The sequence below is a fragment of the Cetorhinus maximus genome, chromosome 16, assembly GCF_964194155.1.
Source record: "Cetorhinus maximus chromosome 16, sCetMax3.hap1.1, whole genome shotgun sequence".
Classification (NCBI taxonomy): Eukaryota; Metazoa; Chordata; class Chondrichthyes; order Lamniformes; family Cetorhinidae; genus Cetorhinus; species Cetorhinus maximus.
Window position 1 is genome coordinate 1,906,360 of NC_135894.1, and position 13,177 is coordinate 1,919,536.

Genomic DNA, 13,177 nt, shown 5'->3' on the forward strand with positions numbered 1-13,177 from the left:
CCAAATACATAGAATATAAACGCGAATCCCACATTCGTCCCCATAGAGAATAAAACATTAACATTGACCATAGCAGTATGAAATTGGCCGAGACCAAAAAAAGTAAAACTATAGATTTCCATGGACTCTCCATGTCTGGGTCTCTGGGAATCTCACCACTGCAGTGAGCCCGGAGTCTCCTGCGCAATCTGCTGCTCACTAATATGTGTCTGATGGCGAGAGCTTGAGCAGCAGAATCAGGGCAACTGGGATGCATGGGGTTAGAACGTGATGGAGGAACTCAAATGTTATCCAGAACGGAGAGATCTGAACACCGAATATGACATGACAAAACCAAGGGAAATTCATCAGCAAATAACGACCTTTGAACAAAATATACGAGAAAATGTTTTTTAAACAGCTGAGCACAGTCACTGTTCCCAGAACCACAGCCGCTGTTTTCTTGCTACAGTATTGAATTTTCCGCTTTGGGCAATAAATGGCCACAAATCAAAGGTGAAAGTGATGGTGAATCAGAGAGAACATTCGGTGACTGCATAAAGCAGGACTGTGTGGATATTACACATGGGGATGGACTCCCGGAAACGAAATTGTTGATCAAAAACAATCTGAATGTGTCTTAATATCAGATCGAGGATAACGACCAGCAGATCAGGCACTGCCATGGCCACGAGGTAACAAGAGACGCATTTGTTCAGGCCACAGTTTTTGAACTTTAGTATCACAATTGTGATCAAGTTCGCTGTACATAATAAAATAAACAATGGAACTTAAAAGCAGGTTGGTGAAGATGGTGAAGTTTGAGGAGTTCTTGGTTTTGTCAGACGTGTGATTGCACCCAGTGATGTATCGAAATAAATGGCCAAGAAAGAATACACACGAAGTTTCTTGATAAATTGGAAGTAAGCTGATTTCAAATAACATGCACTGTAAAAGGGGATGGAGTAGGCGGAGGAGCAATTGTATTTGCAGACTTAATAGGGCGGCCCATAGACGCTAAGAGCGAAGGGATAACCTGAGTACTCAGGTTTAATTGTAGAATTCATGAGTGACGGTGTGTCATGAGTGATGGGAAGAACCTGAGGTGTTGGGTGTGTTCCGGAAACGAGAGTGTAGTAGGCTAAATTCTCATTTTCCTGTCTTCTCTACTGAATGAAAGCAGATATGTTTCTTAAAAGGAGTTTTAATCTCCTCCAGTGTTGTAGTTTTCAGAACAATCGCAAATCAGACTTTCTTATTATTTCATAAAATCATATGAAAATATAACCATTTATTATTACAAAACCAGAGAAGCAAAACTTAAGAAATCACTCCATAAATATAGAGGTAGACGTGTAAGAATTTTTTTTTTCCTACAAATATGATATGCACTTTGATTTCTAAAAAAAATTAGGACATGAACAGTTCACATTTCTGCAGTCCGTCATGTCGTACTTGAAAGCTTTGCAGGTCTGAAAGGTTAATTGCTCCTTTCCTAATGACAAATAATGTCTGTTGCGGAATGCGATAAAAAAATCCGATTTAGCATGTCAGATATCCAATGCGTTATATTGTCATCCTAAAATCACTCCCTGCATGGTGACAATGGTGTCAGTTTTCCATTGTGTTCACAAATGAACATTCATGGTATGAACAAAGTGCCAAACTCTCCTCAATTCTCCTACCAATTCCTCTGGAACGTGAAGTGACTTTAACAGGAGTATTGGGAGGAGAAGCTGTGGGGCAATGAAGGGAGCCAAAAGTGACAGGGGTATCCGAGTTCACACGTTCAGCTGAAATACCCTCAGCTACATAAAACCTGGCCTACTTCCAATTGGGGAGAAATGAAAGGGAGCTCCTCCCCTAATGTGGGAATTACAAACACACAAGCTCACTCACACAAAAGAGCATCCGCGCGTACACACACACACAGACACATACAGACACACAAATGTGCCGACTTAAATACTCACACACAGGCACCCACAAACACACAATGGAACAAAGAGAAACACAGGTCAGAAAAGCATGCATGCTCGCACATAATCACGCACACACGCACACACACAAACACACACACAGATAAAGGCACAGACAGACACAGACTTTCATACACACACATACGTGCACATGTAGACGCAAAAGCAAACACACACACAAACACAAATACAAACAAACTGATGCAAAGTCACGGAGATATATAGATATAAACACACACACACATAAAATTGAATATTTATGAACATGCACAAACAAGCAAAGGGAAACAGATGCACTTACCAATAAACATACATACACGGTCGCACACAGGCTCAAACACACACACACAAACACACACACACGCAAAATCAAACGCTCTCTCACAGACACATGCGGTGAAACACACAAAAAATGTCCTTGCACCAATGATTTCAGACACAAATGTTCGCTTAAAACATGCTTCCCTGCACACTCACGCATGCATACACACAAAAATGCACACATAGGCATACAGGCAGGCACACATGTAGACTTACACTAGCATGCACACACGCACACATACATAACGAAACACACACAATCAACATACTTACAGATGCAACCAGATACACGCGCACACACACAATCACACGCACACATGTACACACACACATGCACAAACATTCACATGCTTAAGCAATGGTGCACATGCATACGCACAATCAGCAGCACCCACAGAAGATTGCATGCACATACAGAGTCACTCACACGTCCATTCAGTAACACATGCATGCATAGAACAGCACCCATTGCTTTGCACACTTGCAGAAAGACTCATATACTCAAATTAACCCACACTCAGGCACCCACACACACATAAAAGCATAAAGTCATATGCACACGCACCAAGACACAAAAAGGAACAAAATAACATGCACAATCTCACAGACATTCGTGCAAACACACACTCAGAAAATCAAATGCACACGCAATTGTGCACATATTCACATTTACGCACACTCTCACCAACGCACATACGCATGCACAGTCCCTCACAGGTACAGACACAAATACTGAAATGCACAATTCGCACAGATACACAAAAACGATCGCACACAAACACACACACAAACACAGAAACACACAATTTAGATATATTTCTCAAGGCATGTTCTTAAACATTTTAGATTCACGAAGGAAAATCATGTTCCCTTTTGGGTCCAGTTACCCTCCGAGGTCGCAGGAGACAGCAGAGCCCCGCTTCAAGAAGCACGTCCTAGACACCCTTCTGAAAGTTGGAGAAACACACTGGGACATCCTGTTGATGGAACGATCCAAGTTACTTCCGCCCACCACAAAAATATTTGGGGGAGTATATTGAGGTTCATGCCCCAGAGGGCTGACCATCAGAAGACCTGGATATCGTGTCGAAAACGCTTCAATGTCCTTCTTCCCTACGTCAAGAGGAGTTAATAGCCTCGACTGCCCATGCAGCCTGCCATCGCTGCATACAGCCTGTTGTGCCTATATAAGGGCAAATGGCTCATTATGTTCAACGAGCTACAGGAGCCTGTGCCTGAGCCATGCTGAAACGGGCTATGTCAATAATAAAAAATGGCAATCAGTAAACTTGACTATAGACCTTTTGGAATAATCTCCAATAACCGTGACTTGATGAGGTACCACTTCACCCATCGCCGCTTGAGGAGATGCAGGAGCAGAGTGCGTGCGACGGCCGATAGCTACAGAGGATCGGGTTTGGCATTCCAAATCTCCTATATATTGGACCTGTGGAGGAAGGGACAATGCATTTTGCCATAATACTAACCACATAACGTATGGGTGACAGCGATTCCCCTATTCCATGTTCAAACGGCCCTAGTTTTGATGCAGTTGTGCAGGTGGTGACGTTTGTAGCTAGCAGGACTGGTGTTCCTTTTACTTATTGCTGGGATTTGCGATTGGCCGCATGTGTCAGAATGGAAATGTGCAATTCCACCACACCCCATCCCCGGAGAGGAGTCAACACTCAGGCATGAAGAGGGTGTGGACGTGACCGAGGAAACACCATCTCCATCATCGTGCTCTGCCCGCATCACCCCAGAGTCTTAAGCTCCAGTATGTGCAATTTTCGACATCGAGTGGGGAGGACCGAGTGATGAGCGCAGCAACAATGTACAACATGCGATATCAGAGGCAGTGTTTTCTGTGCTCACCATCGGTCCTCTTCACTCAAACCTTCTCCCGGGGAAGGAATCTGCCATGCTTATCTACTCTGACCGACTTTTGAGTCTGTGGTTACCGCATAACCCCGCCACCCTGTGGGCAATATTCAGAAAGCCTTGCGATGTTGTGAAATGCCATCAGAAAAACTGATGGATAAATGCGGTGACCTTTGTCCTGTGGATTCCCACTTTCCCTTACCGGCTTTGCTTCACACGCTTCCAAGGTAGTCTTTGTGTGAAGTGATGCTAGATGAAAAGCTGTCTGCCCAAAATGTCGTCCTATATGCACTGCTGCATTTAGCGGCGCCCACATGCCCTGAAGTCAAATTATTTTTTTAATGTCCCACATGTTCTCCCCTTTCCCCAGAGATGCGAAGTATGTGTGTGGCCACGTTGCTACTCCAGGAATTTGCAGCGTGTCAGACTGCCTAGGAAAGTTTATGCAGGGAAACTAACGAGATAACTGGTCCAATCGTAAGTGGCCTACCCGTAACAGCCACGAGGCCCCGTGTGGAAATGAGATGTTGGATCGTGTCGGATGGTGCGCTGAACAGACTGTCACTTCCATTGGACAGGGTGACTCAGCCCCGAACGTTCAAACAAGCACCAAGGCATCGTATGGATGGTGGTGCCAATGACCCTACATTTCAATCATTTGCTGTGCGTACAGAGGCTACACGATCTTCATGTTGTCCTCGACAAGGTTCTGGGGTTTACGAAGAGACTGTTGTTCACCACCTCCTGTCATGACCACTAACAACGTCGGGCGGGCTGTTCAAAAGTACACAAACCAAGATAAACAGCAACTGCTGCTAAAGGAACATCAGCTCGATGAAAGACGCTCTGTGTTCAGTTGAAATCTGTTGCTTCTGCAGTGCAGAGCGCTTTCCATGACTGAATGTTGCAGACTGGCACATTCCCATATCCAGGACGACGCACCACATCGGGTTAACACCTGAAAATGTTAAATCTGCTCGATCTGTGATTCAGCTTACCTCTTGGGCTTGCAAACAAGGGGAACATGTTATATTTTGGTAAGCTGCCTTCTGCCTTTACAAGTTCATTGCAAAATATTTCGAGGTGGTGCATTTAATGTACGATATCAGCTATTATCCAAAATAGGGATTGTGTTGATTCAAAATAAATGGCTAAATAAATAACTGACTGGAGAGGGCGCCTCTGCCTCCGTGAATCCTCTTCATCTCCGTGTACCCATCCGTGGTTTGGTGTGAACATTAGAGGAAATCCCGATTTTTGAGGAAAAAACGAGTTTTGAAAACTGGCAGGTAAACAGTCGCTGGCCTGAAGCTGCCTACTGCGATGTTCGCAGCGCAGCTGCATGTTCAAAGAGTGGGGTCCTTTATGTTTATGTAACAGTATACTGTCTGTGTGGAGAACTTAAAAACGCAGTCGACCACGTCCTATACCTGTGGAAATCCTGCTACAGAGGCATTTCTGTCACCCACTGCGGCTAATATACTGTATCAGTGTCCTGAGAGAAGAACTGGGCCACACTAGTGAAGAGAGCATATGTCAGAGCAGTACCCGTGTGTACAGCTGACTGCAAGATGCCACCCAAATATCACATGAGCCTTTGGTGTTGGGCAGTTACGAAAATGTTAAGAGCCAACTGAGCTCAAATGTCAATGACAATTCGTATCCCTGAAATTATCTTTCTTGTACGTGTTTTTGGAGAAGGGCACATAGCTCAGACACGACCTCTCTGGAGACTTTTGCCTCCACCTACATTGTTTCTCGGTAATGCAGTCAATTACAGTACACCTGTTGTAGTGGGTGCGGCTTGAATCTAAAAACCTCATTCTTGCATGACTCGACGTTGATCTTCATCTCACCTATTGTCAATTCCAAATGTACATGAAGGCTTTCATGTTGTTACTGCTGCTCCTGAGCCTCTATGACTGAGAGGTAACCAGATGCAACACCGATGACCCAATATGCAATTATATAAGATTAGTTGAGTGTTGCAGGATTTAATGAGCCATTGGTGCCCTGTTGCTGGCAAATATGTGGCTGGTTGTGGACTTAACTGACTCCTCGGTCTCCACAGCCCCCCGCCCAGCAGAGACATAGTGCCCTTCCAGCAAGCGCTTATTTCTGTGTGGACTCAATTATCTATTTGATAAACAATATTTCAGCAGAAAGTAAAACTACATTGTGGTGAATCTAGGCACCATTCCAGTGTCCAAGAAGACATGAAACTCCGCTCTTGGGTGTACCCAAAAAACTTTGAATGCGACAAGAACCAGCAGCGCTGTCTCCCCCAGTGAAAGTCAGCATTCTTCCACAAGCCATGCTGCAGGCACGAAGGAAGTTCTTTGTTGGAGAACAATACAAGTCAAGCGACCACACAGGACAGGGGCTAAGTTATTACACAAAGGTAGATATGCTGGACATGCTGGACATTGATCTTAATGAACACGGTTTCAATTAATGATTTTTATAACAGTGTGTTGGATAAGGTGAAGCTGTGATGGGACGTCTCGGATGTATTTAACAGTGGAGAGTAGGGAATCCATGTTGGGGAAGTGAAGTTGTTGTACGGGAGATGGAGGATAAGCAGGCACTCTCATACAAAGCGTCCATGTCTAAGGCACCAGAAATGTCTTCCCTGCCTACCTGAGATTCCTCCTGAGGTGTCCTCCTGATCCGTGGTGACAATGCATTTCTCCTCATGAAGATCATGATATAAAGGATGCAGTGGAAAACCATAAACTTGAACACCTGCTCCAGCGTGCACTGGAGGGTTCACTCCGAGCGGTGCAGAATCAAACTTTTTGCTGCATTGCACATATGGTCTGCTCCACAATGTTCCTGGAGGCTCCATTGCTCTCGGTGTAAATGTGTCACCTTCACGTGTTTTTTTTTGGCTGCGAGATGAGTGAGGGGGTGTTTTTTGGGTGCGGCCATACAGCGAGTAACCAGGCATTACTCGCGAGAGGCCACCCTCTGCTTCTCCGTGGATGTCTGAATATGGTTTCTTGGGTGACTGCTACGGAGCAAAAGTATCTTGGCTGCTGCCAGGATAGTGGGCATTCATCATGGCCACACATCAGCTCCACATTGTGGCTGCTCATCGCTAGCTTCTCAAGGGCATCGATCCAGGCATTCCAATATCCATGAATGAATCTAACAGGACGCATTTTTGGTTTGAGAATTATTTCAGTCCCTGTACCTCTCCCAATTTACATGGGTGCCCAGCAGAGCCACGTGCTCCATCGGGAACCCCGCTGCTCTGGGAGGACGATAGGACGGCTCAACCTGCTTCTCCCTGCTGAGGGAAAAATGATGTGTTTACCAAACCCGGCATAGATGGTCTCCGTCACCACATGGTTACATCAATGGGCAGCATATTGAGAGATGATAGATATGTCAGCCTTCCTGTCTGGAAATTTTCCAGATCAGGAGAATTCCATGAAATTTTGACCTCAAGGCTTACTGACAGCATTTTCCTCGCCCTGGTGTAAGGCTCCATGTCGTCTTGTATCAGTCTCGCCTCCTGGGTTTGGTGTAACTTTCTACAATGTTTTTGAAAAAAAAAATCGAGTTTCATACAGAAAAGCCCAACTCCTCGTCAGTTCTTTTCTTTTCCGAGCTTCCCTCTCTGCTGCCTCTGCTGCAGCATTACAAAGATCCGGATGCTCTGTGAATACAGTCCCCTCTTACCGCCTCCAGAACTTTGTCACCAAAACCTCTGTCCTCCCTGAATCTACGCAGCAGCTCACAGCAAATCCTTCAGAGAACCATTCACAGCCCCTCCACATTATTTTTCCAATAAATAATTTATTTAAGAAGGAAGGGGGAAATAATGCAGAATTATTGGAATCAATAGCTAGACGTGATTGCTTGGAGTGGTGAGACAATGGACCGAGCAAATCATAAAAAAATTAACATTAAAATTGAGGAGCTGCCAAACTGTTAATCAGTGTCGGTCTGTGAGCAGAGGGAAGATGGGAGAAGAGGATTTGATGTGAGTTAGGATAGGGACAGCAAAGCTTTGGATGAACTGAAGTTTATGACGATTTTTACAGTAATTCTGCGGCCAAGCATAACATTCGAATACACAGGCCTGGGTTTAATAAAAAAACAAATGAGTGTTCATTTAGCAGCTGGGCTGCGGCAGAGATGCTGACGGCTGCAAATGCTAGGGAGCGAGTTTAAACTGTGCTCTGAGCTTGCTTAGAGCTGACAGTATATATACGGCTGACCCTCATTGATGTTTGATTGTACCGAGTGTGAAGCCGAGAATTCGGTGAGGGTGTGAGTTCGGTTAAGAGGAGAAGTGTTAATTCATTTGGAAGAATACATGTAATTAACACGTAAACGTTAGCCGGAAGCGTGATGTGACTCAGATGCTGCATGTGGGCGGTCCTGAGGCCAATGAATTCCTCGGAAACCACATTTGATGTAAATGTCTGTGAATTCAGGAGCATTGCTTCGGAGTCAAAGGAGCAGAGTTGCATTGCGATACACTAGGGAGCGGGGAAGTTACCAGGGCACTTTCTTTCCAGAAGGCATGCATATGAATTTGAACTATGTCATCGTTCATTCACTGGTCAAGTTCACGGTGGTATGACGACGAGACAGGAACGGAAGCAGACTTTGAAATGCGAGGGGAGTAGTCTCCGCCCATGAAATTGAGCAAAAAAGTCTGTGGTCCTGGCAGATTGTATGAACAATAGTGAGGGCTGTAGTGTGGTCAAGTGGGTTGACGATGTCTCCATGGTACAGGAAGCCATGTTAAATAGGAGAAGCAAAAGGCGGGCAGGATAGCAAATCGGCATTCCATTTTGGAGGCTAATGAGGGCGGCGGTTCCACCAGGGAGCGCAAAAAGATACATGCTCCTGCCACCACATGCAGCCTGTGTGTACAGGAGCGGAGGAAGAGAGGAAGATAAATAATAAAGGGGAATTCTATAGTCAGGGAAGAGATAGGCGCTACTGATGCCGGTAACGTGATTGCAGGATGGTGTGTTGCATCCGGGATGTCACTTAACGGCTGCAAGGAATTGTGAAGGGGGGGAAGGGGTGGGTAGCTGATAAGGCAGAGGTCATGGTACATGTGTGCACCAGTGACATATATAGAAAGGGGGATGAGGCCATGGGTCAAGAATTGAGGGAGTTTTTCAATAGAATAAAAGCAAGACCTCTGCGGTTGTAACATGTGGACTGCTCCCAGCCCCTCGTGCCAGAGAGCTCGGAGACATGAGAATAGCACAGATGAATACGCGGCTTCAGAGTTGGTGCAAAAGGGAGTGTTTTAGGTTCCTGGATGACTGCGACAGTTACAAGGTATGGTGGATTCTATACCAGTGACCCAGTCTAAATTTGGATTACAGTGGGCCTTGCTGCGGGGCTGGGGTGGGGGGTGGGGGGTGGTGTGTGTGTGTGTGGGGGGGGGGGGTGGGGGGGGGGGGTGGTTGTGAGGGGGGGGGGCGGGTGATGCTAGTGGTGTTGGGAGTAGATTAATGTAATTCGGCAGGGGGAGAAATGCAGAATGTTATCAGAATAGGGACACATTATAACACGTTAAATCAACCAAGTCAGAGGGATTTCAGTAGCATTAATTTTCAGGGGAGTAAGACAAGGCTGCATGGCCTCTACTTTAATGCCACGATTATTACAGCTAAAACGGATAAGCTAAGGTTGAGGAGTGACACGTGGAATTGTGATATGGCAGCCACAACTGAGATGTGGTTTAGGGAAGGGCTGGATTCACAGCTGAAAAATCTGGGGTTACAATCTTCAGTCGTGACAAGGGAGTGATTAAACGAGGAGGAGGTGTCACATTATTAGTTCGGGAGTCAGGTACTGCAGTAAGGGGACATTTTATCTTGCAGGGGGCATCAAATGAAGCTTGTGGGTGCAACTTAGGAAAGTAAAAGGGGCAGCCACAATGTAAGGAGTTTATTATACAACACCAGAGAGTCAGCGGGAAATTGGGGAGCAAATATGTCTACAATTTGCGGATGTGTGTGAAAGCAATAAAAATAGGGTAATTATATTAGGTGTTTTCAACATTCCCAAATAATTCGAATTGAAATAGTGTTGATGGCTTGGATGTAGTGCATTTCTTTAAATGTGTCCAGGAGAACTTGTAGGTCAATATGTGTGGGGTGCAACAAAGGACGGAGCTGAGCTGGACATAATGTTGGCGAACGTAGCCGAACAGATGGTTCAGGTAGTGGCTGAGGGGCATTATAGCGATAAAGAGCACAGCATGGCACAGTTTAAGTTTGTTTTCGTCAAAGAAATAGACTGGTTGCAAAAAATGTTTTGGTTTGGCGGAGACTGGATTTTAGTAATATAAGGCAGGGTCTCGCCAAAATAGACGGGTAAATCTTCAGAGGAGCAGTTGGGCGGGTGGGGGGTAGGGGGGTCTCGAATAGTAAGTGGGAAGATTACAGTCTGAACAAGCTTCCTCTAGGGTTTTCGACAGGAGAAGATAGGCCAGAGATCCATGGTTGACCAGATGTTTTCAGGTTACAATGACAAGGAAAATAGGGGTCTTGAGAAGCTTTAAGGCAAGCAAATCAATGGAGCCTTTAATGGAGTTCATAATGTGCAGGGTGGAGCTTAAGAAAGCAATTTGAAGAGCAAGGAGGGAGTATGAGAAAGCTCTGGCCGGTAAAAGCAGGGAAAATCCCACGATATTCAATAAGTATATCAATGGGATGATCATAATCCGGGAAAGTGTAGGTCCCATACGTGACAAGAAGTGTAATCTATGGGTGGAGCTAGATGACATCGTAGAGATTTGAATGAATATTTTACATCATTCTTCACGCCAGAGAATGAAAATGAATTTATTGAACTCGGGGAGAGAAACTGCCAGGGCCCTCAACAAAGTGATATAGGGAATGACAAGGTATTGGAGCCGTTGGCAGGCTTAAGAGAACACAAATCACCAGGCCCGGATTTTATGTGCTGAAGACAGCTGAGGGAAGCAAGGGAGGAGATCGCAGAGTATCTGGTCGAAATTTTTAATTCAACTCTGACCAGGGGGGCGGTGCCAGAGGACTGGAGAATATCTAAAGTGGTCTGGCTGTTCAAGAAGGGTTGTAGAGTTACACAAGGATACATTAGGCGAACCAGTCTCACGGCAGTAGAAGCAAAACTATTGGAGTAAATTCTGGAGGATAGACTTTATCTCCACTTTGAATTTAATGTTTGATCAGAGATATTCAGCATGGCTTTGTCAGTGGGAGAAATGCTTAACAAATGTGTTTGATTTTTTTGAGAAGGTGACTAGATGTATAGATGAGGGATCTGCAGTTGATGTACTTTATATGGATTTCAGCAATGCCTTTGACAATGCCACACATGGGAGATTTATAAAGGAGGCAAATGCACACAAGATGCAAGGTAATTTGATAAAGTGGATTCAAAATTGGCTCACCTATAGAAGAAGTGATGATGACAAGAGGTTGCCTTAGTGACTGGAAGTCAATGTCCAGTGGCCTAGCACAGGGTTCTGTGCTGGGCCCACATTTATTTGTCATTTATATAAACGACATTGATCAATAATTGGGAGATAGGATTAGTAAATTTGTGAATGAGATAAATATTGACCGGCTTTTTAAGAATGAGGCTGAGTGTCCTGGGCTACGGGAAGAATGAGACCAGATGGTCAAGTGGGCATATAAGTGGCTGATGGAATGTAACGCTGCAAAGTGTGAGGTTATACACTTTGGAAGGTTTAATTTGACAACGAATAATGCAATGAATGCCATGATCCTAGGAAGTTCTGAGGAACAAAGGGACTTTGGCGTTTGTGTCCATAGATCTCTGAAGGTGGAGGGGCATGTAAGTTGGGTTGTGAAAAAGGCATGTGGGACACTTGCCTTTATGAATGGAGGCAAAAATTACAAAAGTAAGAAGGTCATGTTGGAGTTGTATAGAAGCATGTTGAGGTCACAGCTGAAGTACTGTATGTGTTTCTATTCGCCAATGTATAGTATAATGTGATTGCACTGGAGGGGGTGAAGAGGAGATTCACCAGGATGTTTCCAGGGATGAAACATTTAAGTTATGAAGAGTGTTTAAATCGAAATGTGCGGTTTTTCGTTCGAGTAGTGAAGATTGAGTGGCAACCTGATTCAGATGTCAAAGATTATGAAGGGACTGGGAATTGTGGATATGGAGCAACTGTTCCCCTTAGTTGAAATGTCTGTCAGAGGTGGACAAAAGTTCATTGTGAGCGGCACTAGTTTCAGGGAGCACATGAGGAAAAATATGTTTTACCCAGGTGCTGGTGACGGTCCGGAATGCACTGAATAGTAGCGTGGTGGAGGCGGGTTGCCTTACATCCTTTAAAACGATCCTAGATGATCACTTGGAAGGTCATGATATTCAAGGCCAGGGGCCAAGTCTTGCAAATGGGATTAGCTAGGTAGGTCAGTATTTTCTCACGTTTCAGTGCAGGCTCGTTGTGCCCAAGGACCTTCCCTGCACTGTGTTTTTCTGTTATTCGGATTCTGCGAATGTAATGCTGGAAGTGGACTGCATAATCATCAGAATATACGTTGTTTCCTTCAACAGAGAGTGAGAGCCCAGAAGGTTCTTTTGCTTGCCCTGTGCCAGGGTTTGGGATGCTTGCTCAGGTATGGAGAGAAACGGAGAATATGCCATAAGGTACCATTGGAATATAATGGAGGTTCTGCATTGGGAGCATTAGTTGCAAGGCTCTAAATGAAAAGCAAATTCTCAAATATAAAAAACCCTTGATTATTGTCTGAGCTGTGTGCAAACGTGAATAGTGTAAATAAGATTAAAGAGATGAACGTGTGGCACAAAAGCTGGTGAGAAAAGTTGGTTCCGGTTTTTGGGTCTATGGAAACATTGTTGCTGGATGTTTGTCTGTAACATTGACATGGGCTTCACATGAACTGAGTTGGGTCCAATGTTCTGTGGAGTCGTATAACTGGGGAAGAAAAGCCTGCTTTAACATACAAATAGGGATGGATTGTTGGCGCAGGAGATGGTTATCCAAATTA